The following is a 10549-nucleotide window of genomic DNA, read 5'->3' as shown; positions in this document are numbered from 1 at the left end:
TCAGCTATGAACTTGGTGCTAACATATACCTGAAGATATAATCAGTTATTAATGAGTATGGGTTGGATCAACAGATATATTGTGCTCTCAGAGTGACTGAGTGGTCATGTTACATAGTTAAACCTGGCTATCAGGTACAGAAGTAAGTAGAGTTTGGACAAGTTAAATGAGGTGCACATGGTTAAACAAAGCAGGGATTCACAAGCCTGCCTGCATGGTGGACTCATTGGGGAACTGGCAAAAATACAAAATTAGAAGCCAGCATGGTACCCCTAAAGATACTAATTTAGTGCTCACATACATTTTTAAACATTCAAGAAAATCTATGGTGGTTTGAAAATCACCAGATTAAGTAATTGTAAGGACACACAATGTGACAATAAACATTCCAGTTAATTTAGAGAAATTAAATTTCATTGTTTAGAAAGTATACAATTTAATCATTTTTCTCTCTGTAGTATTCATGTTGGAAAAATTCTATGTGTATGTTTTGACATTTACTGATATTTTCTTGCGTCATCTCTGGTAAGCTCATCTAGTTAACTTTCTGTACCAGGTATTATATTCCTAAGCTCTGGAATTTCTGCTTTTTATTTTAATATAGTTGTATTCTTCCTTGAAATACGCATATTCATATGTATGACCATCTATTTGTTGTTTCTTTTAACATTCCTATAATAGCTAATTTAAAGTCCTTGTATTTTAATTCTAACATCCAGGCCATCTCAGTGTCTCTCTTACTATCTCCTTTTTTTCCGACTGTGTCATACATTCCTGTTTCTTTTTTATGTTCAGTTATTTGTAATTGCACACCGGATTTTGTGGCTGATACATTGTAGGGACTCTCAGCTCCATTACTTTGAAGAGAGACTCTTTTCTGGTGNATGGCCATTCCTTGTATATTAGCAGGACTTGAGCCTACGCGATAAAAGCAGTGGAGAATTTTATGAAACGATATAGTGCCATTTTGGGAACTGTAAATTTCTTTTCAATTCTAGAATGAGTGCCCTCCTATTTCTGTTTTTTGGAAAACAACAAAGTCACCTCGGTAATTTTCAGCTATGAACTTGGTGCTAACATATACCTGAAGATATAATCAGTTATTAATGAGTATGGGTTGAATCAACAGATATATTGTGCTCTCAGAGTGACTGAGTGGTCATGTTACATAGTTAAACCTGGCTATCAGGTACAGAAGTGAGTAGAGTTTGGATAAGTTAAACGAGGTGCACATGGTTAAACAAAGCAGGGATTCACAAGTCTGCCTGCACAGTGGACTCACTGGGGAACTGGCAAAAATACAAAATTAGAAGCCATCATGGTACCCCTAAAGATACTAATTTAGTGCTCACATACATTTTTAAACATGCAAGAAAATCTATGGTGGTTCAAAAATCACCAGATTAAGTGATTGAAAGGACACACAATGTGACAATAAACATTCCAGTTAATTTAGAGAAATTAAATTTCATTGTTTAGAGAGTATACAAGTTAATCATTTTTCTCTCTGTAGTATTCATGTTGGAAAAATTCTATGTGTATGTTTTGACATTTACTGATATTTTCTTGCGTCATCTCTGGTAAGCTCATCTAGTTAACTTTCTGTACCAGGTATTATATTCCTAAGCTCTGGAATTTCTGCTTTTTATTTTAATATAGTTGTATTCTTCCTTGAAATACGCATATTCATATGTATGACCATCTATTTGTTGTTTCTTTTAACATTCCTATAATAGCTAATTTAAAGTCCTTGTATTTTAATTCTAACATCCAGGCCATCTCAGTGTCTCTCTTACTATCTCCTTTTTTTCCGACTGTGTCATATATTCCTGTTTCTTTTTTATGTTCAGTTATTTGTAATTGCACACCGGATTTTGTGGCTGATACATTGTAGGGACTCTCAGCTCCATTACTTTGAAGAGAGACTCTTTTCTGGTGTTGCCCGTCTATCTATACTCAAACACAAACTTTCATTTCTTTGTGGTGTGTAGTGGTGCATTCTATTCTAATCCCCTGGCTCTCACTTTCTGCTGGGGTCTCTGGAGTTCCCCCATGCCTGTGCAGTTTAGGGATCACCCATAGTCTGATTGGACAGTATACTCGGGTCTTCACTGTCTGTTACACTCTCCTCTGACACTTGCGTGGGATTCTCCCTCACTCCGCTGAATTCCCCAGCCCTTGGGTTCTTTCTTACTCCTCAGGCTGGAAAAGTTGCTGCTTCCATTATAGCCATCCAGCTCCTCACAGGTTGCAGGGTGTCTTTGGGTGCATGGCTGTCTTGATGCAATTAACTAGGGCAGTTATTTTCTTTCAGTAGTTGAATACTTTGTTAATGGCTGAACACTTTGATATTTCTTTCTATTTTCTGCTTTTTTTCCCATGACATAAAATGTGCGTTCAAATGTCTGATTAGAGTTTGTATTTTTCCCTCTGCATTTGAATTAGTTACATAGGAATCAGATCAGCTCCATCATTGTAATTTCCATATTTTGTCCTTTATCTTTAAAAAAAATTCTTTCTATAGTTGCAGAATTTTTCTAGTTGTGAATCCTCCACATGGAATCAAGGCTCAAATTCCCAATTTCCCTTACAGGTAGATGTGCACGTGAAACTTAGAGCTGCCCGAACATGACCGCACATTTGAGAGGAATAAAAGTGAGAGAAGGCAATGTCTGCAGGTACCATCCCAGTCGATGCAGGGAAGGACAACAATAACCAACCCTCACTAGAGAATTCTCTCTTCAGTGATTTTTTCCCCTGTGGACAAAAGGGTAACTTCATTGTATAGGATTGGAATTGGTACGGTGGTAGTGACTGAGTCTCATAATATTTTGGGTTTGTATTTTTTATTTAAATGCTAACTCTAAGTGACCTCTGTGTCTGGTCCTACTATGTAATAGACTCTAGTATGTAATCTCTCATACACAATTTGATTCTAATATTTTGTTTCCCACCTTAAACTGGTTTTTAGTGGGCAAAGTTTTCAGTTTTGAATGAAAGGGATGGTTTAGGTTGACATTAGACAGAAATAACAACAAAAAGAAAATAAGGAAATATGTCATCTTATAACATTTTATTAATAAAATTTTAGAAATTCAACAATCCCCTTTTGTAAAAACTAGAAAGTTTTTATTGTTTTTCTTTATCTTTAAAGCTATGTAGTGAAATGAAATTTCTACTTCATGAAGGATTTCCAGACATATGCAATACAGATCATTAGGGGGGAAATGGATAATTTGAAAGATGTAAGCACTGAGCAGCAATCTAGATGGGACACATTTGTGTGCACACAGCCTTCATACTTCCTACCGTGGTATTTATAAACGCTAGGTCCCTGTGAACCTGCTAATTAATATGACTTCCACAGACATTTCATTAACCTAAGCAGCTTAGGTTTCCTGTAGATAAACTGCATGCATTCTCATCTTTAACCTTTCCATAATGTTCCCTAATTAGAGATTTCATTGATTCTTAATAGCAAAGGAACATGGTGGTTTATAAAATTATGTTCTCATTTGTTTTTTCTAATATGAGAAGTAATTCCGTCTTTCATTTCACCTCTAGAGCTAATTATGCATTCTAGGGTAACGAACATTTCTAATCACACTATCATTGGTTCAAACTTTGCAACAAACTCATTATTTCCATTTGTTAATAGCCTGCATTATGGTGATATGTGGCTAATGAATTCTCAAAAAAAAAATTTGAGAGGTTTAAAAGTGCCTCAAATAAATGCCAACATTATTTACCTGAATTTTCTATTTTTTTCCTTTTTAAACTCAAAAGACACTAAGAAAGTAAAGATATAAGTCCATTCTGGTTTTAAAAAGCTACAAATGTTAAAATTGATTATTTTACTTTTTCTTCATACTCTGATGATTATATGATTTCTTTATAACAGTGAAGATGTTAATTATTAAAGAATTTCTGATGTCTGTTCTATTCAAAGGGGTGAGTGTCTGCATTTACCTGGTCATTAAAATCTGAGTAACCTCCAGGCCTCCAGAGTTCCTGGCATATATAAAATCATACAAACTGTAATTAGGCACATAAGATACTTTTTCATATGTAATATCTGCATATTGACAGATTTTTGGAAATATATAACGCTACTGATCGGTAGGTACAGGCAAGAGGTAAATGATGGGGTGGAGGTAAAAATGAGGAACAAATAGAAACAAGCCTTTATAACTGGAAAGCATTATGCTGAGTGAAACAAGCCAGGTGAAAGACAAATACCATATGATCTCACCTTTAACAGGAACCTAAACAACAAAACAAATAAGCAAGCAAAATATGACCAAAGACAGTGAAATACGGAACAGGCTGACAGGGACCAGAGGGGAGAGGGGAGAGAATCATAGGGGAAAAGGGGAAGGACTCACATGAACAAGTATAAAGGCCACATGGACAATAACTAAGGGTGGGGGGTGGAAATGGGAGGGAGGTGGGGAACACTGGTGGGGGCAGGGCTGGGAATATAAGATAGAAAACTGTACTTCAACAAGAATTAAATTAAAAAATCTGTTTCAAAAAAAGAAACAGGCCTTTAAGTGGAAATGTTTTTATGAGAAAATTATCAGATGGAAGCTCATTTCAAAACTTGACTTTACCAGGTAGCATTTTCTAAATGTTACAGGAGATGGCAGATCACCTGTTTGTGTGGATCACTCCAGCACATCAGGCAATAAAAGCTGTTTACTAAAGTCTTGAAAGTGGTTGAGCGTGCATGAATTATTTATATTTATGTTAAAAGCAATAACCCTGATTTTTAGGAGATGAGTTGATTTAAAAAAAAACATCTTCCAACAGATTATTTTGGGACGTTTAGTTGGTAAATGCTCAGCTCCAGACAGCTACACCCATCAAAGTGTGATTTCAGCAAGATTCAACTTTGACTTCCCTTACAAGCTTGTAAGATGAACACCTACCAGGATAAAACATTAAATGGTAAATATTACTGGGATCCCACAAATGAAAACCTGGACTGCCGTAGTTCTTCCTTCTGAATGACTGATTTTTACAAGTATCTTCATTTATGGCCTTGTTGGTGGACCAATGCTCTTGAGACCTTCCTGTGAGACCCACACTGATCAATGTAACTGTGATGTGTAACTAATTATCCCACCTGCAGGGAGCTGGTTTAATAAAATTGGAACTAATTTCCTAATTGGCTTATCCTAGAGTTAAAAAAATCAAATAATAGCATCTGTAAGAGAATATGAGCTTAAACATTTTTAAAATTCGATTTTATTAAACACAACATATAACTTTTATTCCCCTCTGTTGAAGTTTGATAGTGTGTATTATGTAGCATATGGGTCAATGGATGACAGCTGCTTATTAAACAAGTTATGCAAAACTTTTGGAACAGGTCCAACTCCAGGTAAACTTGTAAAGTATCTGATCCTTGGGTTCAGAGTTTCTTTCTCTTTCTCAGAGCTAATCGATGTATCAAAAGACAGGTGAGCTTCCCAAAATTGCTAGTTGGAAATGTGCCATGTGTTAGCAAACCTCAGTAGTTTGGTTTCCCATCAGTCTCATGGGCAACAATTACATTGCTACATATCACTCTACCTCCACATTCTTCCACATAGCAAGACAAAGAAATACACCTTGTAAAAATGTGTCTTGGTTACAAGACATGTGTATTTATTAGCAAGAGATTTATTAGCCTCACTGTGGAATTTAGTAACTCAATTATCAGTGTAACAATACCTAAGACATAAACAGTCTTAACAGCTCTGCCTTATCAAGGTAAGTAGAATTTAGGGTCAACCTCAAGTTAGATCATCGGAACACACAAACTACATCATTGGCAGTCAAAGGCACGAAGGCTGGTTACAAATATTCAGCAATACTTCCTATACAAGCAGCCTCAATAGTGGAAGATGCAGCCAAGGAATCAATAGATTTGGTACCATTGAAAAGGCATGAATAGCACCACCATGTTGAATCTACACAGACTCAGGCTAAGCAGGAGGCAGGTGGCCCTTTTATCCTGAACCAAGCCCCCTTCACTGCTATTTTGTCAATGGATTCTCCCTTTGCAACGTTCTCTAGGTGGCTATAGTTGTCTGCCCCTGGTGTTGGTGGAAAATGGGGCTGTGTATATCAACTTCACAGGCCAGAGTCTCCATCATCTGAGCCCTATTTTTGTTGCCCAGGATGGCAATAGTGACATATTAGAAAACTGTAGCTGGAAAGCTAATGTAAGACACTTCTGTAACAACTGGTAGAATTGATGACGGCAAATGTGAACGAGTGAAGATTCAAGAAAGCCCTTTAAGCAGTTTGTGACCTAAGTAAAATACCTGGAAGATGTTGTCATCTTGCATCTCGGCTTTCATGAGGTTCTTGTCATACATAAGACCTTGTTGTTTCTATTTGAAGCTATAGTGTCTATTCTCCATGAAGTTTCCATGGCGTTACCTATAAGAAAATAATTAAGTAATTATAGTATTGAAGTGTCCCTTGTAATTTCAACAGAAGAAAAATGTGTTTGCTAAATTCTGATCACCTGAAATAAAAGTTGACTTCCTTCCTGTCCTCATGGCTGTTTTATCAAAATGCTACTCCTTCCAGAGAATCTGAAATCTCAGATAGATCCTGGAATTCTCTCTTACTGATTAATGAAGATCACCTGGTAGCAAATGAAGACAATTTTACCTTCTAAGGACATTGCTTTCTTGTTAATCTCTCTAAATAGAGTGGGCATTTGTCTTTCTTACATGTTTGCAATTATGGACTGAACTTGGGTCATGATTTTGTATCTATTCACCACAAAGGAGGTGATATTTAGCTTGGGAAATATTCTTTTAGTGTGTGATGTGATGAATAGTAAGTGCCACTTATGAAAGTCTATCTTCCAGCCATTTTAATGGTCACGTCCAGTATAATGAAGAGGCATTGTTAGGGACCTTTACTGACACTACTATGTAGAAATAGATGTAAAGCTAGAGATAGCTGTCTGTCTATCTATCTATCTATCATCTATAATTGGTCAGTATTTCCTCCTTTCTCTTAGAGCTCTGGGTAACATACAGAGCCAGGGATATGTACTTCTTATGCACGTCCTTCCCAACTGCCCTGTGCAGATTTTCCATGGGTTTGCATTCGGGAACCAGTGATGAAGGAGAGCAGATTCCTCCATTCGTCCACAGATTAGTCTTCCTGAGACTAACGTTCTTCTTTTGAAGTTGTAACTTTTAAATATTGACAAATATAATGTCAGAAAATAACCATGTTAACTTGGTAACTTGTGTTTTATGCTGAAGTGATGAAGAATCTGAATTGCCATTCCCTCCTCTTAAGTTTTTTAAGTTTCAGGCAAGATTAAAGCTCCTCCTCTCTATTAAAGTCATGAGTCAGAATTACTAAAGCAAACTATCCATTTGTTAGAAACACATTCTCCAAACTGCACTGAAGACATAACGACCTTTGAAAAAGCATCAGTTTAATCTTCATAGCATTTACAAATAATTATGTTCAAACTATTGGTGTTTGTAATATTTAATTAAATGCTATGTGAATAAGGATAAGAGGAAACTGTGTATATGTGGTGGGGAACTACTCGGGCACCCTTGGTAAACCTGTAACTCAGCTGGTGTTAGCAGAAATGTCTGCTTATAATAGTAAGAAACGTGCCAGCCAAAAGTGGGTAGCAGTTTTGGGGGGCAGAAAAGTACGATAATCCAGGGAGAAAAATAACTAATTGTCAGTTAAAAAAGCAAGTATTTGATAAGTTTTGCTTAGGTTTCTACTAAAAAGGAAAAGAACTCTGTAATAATTTTCTTCTTACCTCTCTGGCTATTACTTCTCAATCTTCTGTGAAAGTTACCACCAGCCACTGGGTCATCCAAGAACTATGAGTCATACTCAACATTTCCCTTTCTCAAAACTTTTCAGATTCACAGGGTCTCCATGAGAACATTCCAGACACTCATCAGTTTCCAGTCACTGACTGATTCACCATTGTGATCTCATCCTTAGAGACTTTCTCTTCCCCCTCTCAATTTAACATACTTTCAAATACATTTTCCAGTAAAACGGGGCCATTTATATGGTTCTTGTATTTCTCACCATTGTCTTTATGAGCATCTGTACATGTTGACACTGATTTTAATCAGGCCATGAACAACTCAAGGTGAAGCCCATGGTAGGATGTGGCTAATATTTACCAAGAGCCAGCTACTGTTCTAAGTGACCCACTAACAAAAATTAGTGTGATTGTCATCAGCTCATTCAAAAGGCACGGCTTGATTCCCATGTAAAACTAAGGCTTAAAGAAGTAAGGGAACTTCCCCAGAATCACACAGCTTTTAAGGGGATGACATAGAATTTGGCAATAGCCCATGGTCTCAACAATTGTTTGTACTGCTCCCCTAAATTATATTCTACCAATCAGTGACTTCACATCTCAATTACGCCTCTGATTATCTGGGTGTCATTACAACTTAGTTTCGATATGACTCAATTTCCTTCTCTGTAAAATTATAAAGTCAGTAGATGGCTCATAGATGTAAGGATTTCATGAAACATCACATATTAAGGATATAGAAGGAAATGGAAAATCACAAGCTCTCAGTTTCTCAATAGTATATCAATGCTTTCTGTGGTTGATGTTAAGTGAGATTTGGCTCAATGAATAAATAAAATATTAACTAATAATAATGTGGAATATAATTAATGGCATTCATCATAATATAACATAAATAAATTTAATTATTTAGTTATTGTTGACTAATTTTATTTTGTTTTTTAGTGGGTTTTTTTGCAGAAACTTAAGCCTCCTCAATAATGTATGCATTTCTTAAGGTTGGTGGAAGGATTCTCATAAGCATTTTATATTATTTTGTGTTTGGCAGTAAATGCTAAATTCTGCCATATGGGAGAGAGTTTTGTTATTGTTGGTACAATGGTTAAATTGTCACTTTTATTCCTTGTTTGGTGAGTTCTGACTTAATTGGTGTTCAGAATAAAGATGCTCATTATTTTATGCTTTCATAACTGTAAATGTATGTTTTAATATCTTCTGCACATATACTGTGCTTTTCTTTATTTCCTTAAAGCTTTTACTGTTTTATAATCATGGCATTTGAAATCTTGTAAAATGTTATTCGGAGGCCTGCTAGAAATGTCATGGGCATAGTGATGGCTCAAGTTTGCAGTGTCTTTAAAGAATTCATAGCCCAGTAAAAACCATCTCTCCTTAAGGTTGGGTATTTATGATTGGTATGGCTTTGCTCCCAGAGGGCAGTTAGCAACACAATGTTGTGACCATGTAAAAGAAAACAAAACCTCCTTCTCGTTTGAACACAAAATCATTGTTATTATTTTTCTTCAAAATCTGAAGTCTAGGAACGCTAGACTTGTGACCTCTTGTTTTAACTTTACAACTGTCATAAGCTAATCAGATTTTAGGGCATATTTTGGTGAATAATTATCTGAATCTGGAAGAAAATAGTTTGAACACAACTTTAAAACATGCTCTAGGTGAGCAGAATTAGGCAAAGAATGCATTTTAGGTGTAGGGCTCTTTACCTCTTCCTGCGGAAGTAGCTCTGGATATACAGCTGCACAGTTGGGATGATATTCATCGCATATGACCTGCAAAAGGAGAGAATTTAAAAGAAAGCACTAAGTGTAACCCAGAAGAATGCCAAATCAAAAAACAGTGAGCTTTACACATGCTCTTTTCCCCATGTGCGCTTCTCACAAGATGGCTTAAATGCATGAGCATTCTATGCATAATTACAAAAGTCTCCAATGGTGCCATCCAAGCAAACCGAGTGTTCCTGCTCCATGAACCCAACCATAAGGACACACGGCTTCCTTTGGATACCACCAAGACAATGTTTAGCGAGTAATCAGTTGCTTCCCCCTCCTGGTGCGTTCATATGTCTGCACCATAATTTAGAAAATGGAACGACTCAGCTGAATTCTACTTTTTGTATCAAGTCTCTCAGAATCTCAGAGGCCGAGTGCTTAAATCGGCCTATATATTTGCATGAGAAATCAGGATCTTTACCTGCTTATGGAAAAATACAAAATAACATATTCCAATTTCAAAAGCAATCTAATCATAAATTGGACAGTTTTTAACCTTTAGCATATTATGTTATCCTGACAATAGCAGAATATAAATAAAGGGCGTCACTTAAATTCATATAGGTGCTAATAGAAATTATTTCTGCGACTAGAATTTATAAAAGGAGAAATCTCTAATATGAGGATAAGGACTACAAAGGATAAAAATGGTACATTTACACAATGGAATACTACTTGGCCATAAAAAGGAAACCTTACTTTATGCAACAGCATGAACAGACCTGGAGAGTTATGCTAAGTGAAATAAGCCAGTCGGAGAGAAGGACAAATGCCACATAATGTCACTTATATGTGGAATCTAATGAACAAAATAAACCAACAAACAAAATAGAAATAGAGGCATGGGCACAGGGAAAAGACTGATAGCTGTCAGAGGGGAGGAGGGGTTGGTCGGATTTATGAAAAAATAATTAAGCAAAAAATCATATATACATATGTA

Source organism: Sturnira hondurensis, unplaced genomic scaffold, assembly GCF_014824575.4.
Source record: "Sturnira hondurensis isolate 20B ecotype Veracruz unplaced genomic scaffold, ASM1482457v3 Scaffold0010428, whole genome shotgun sequence".
NCBI classification, from domain to species: Eukaryota; Metazoa; Chordata; class Mammalia; order Chiroptera; family Phyllostomidae; genus Sturnira; species Sturnira hondurensis.
This window is presented reverse-complemented; position numbering follows the sequence as displayed.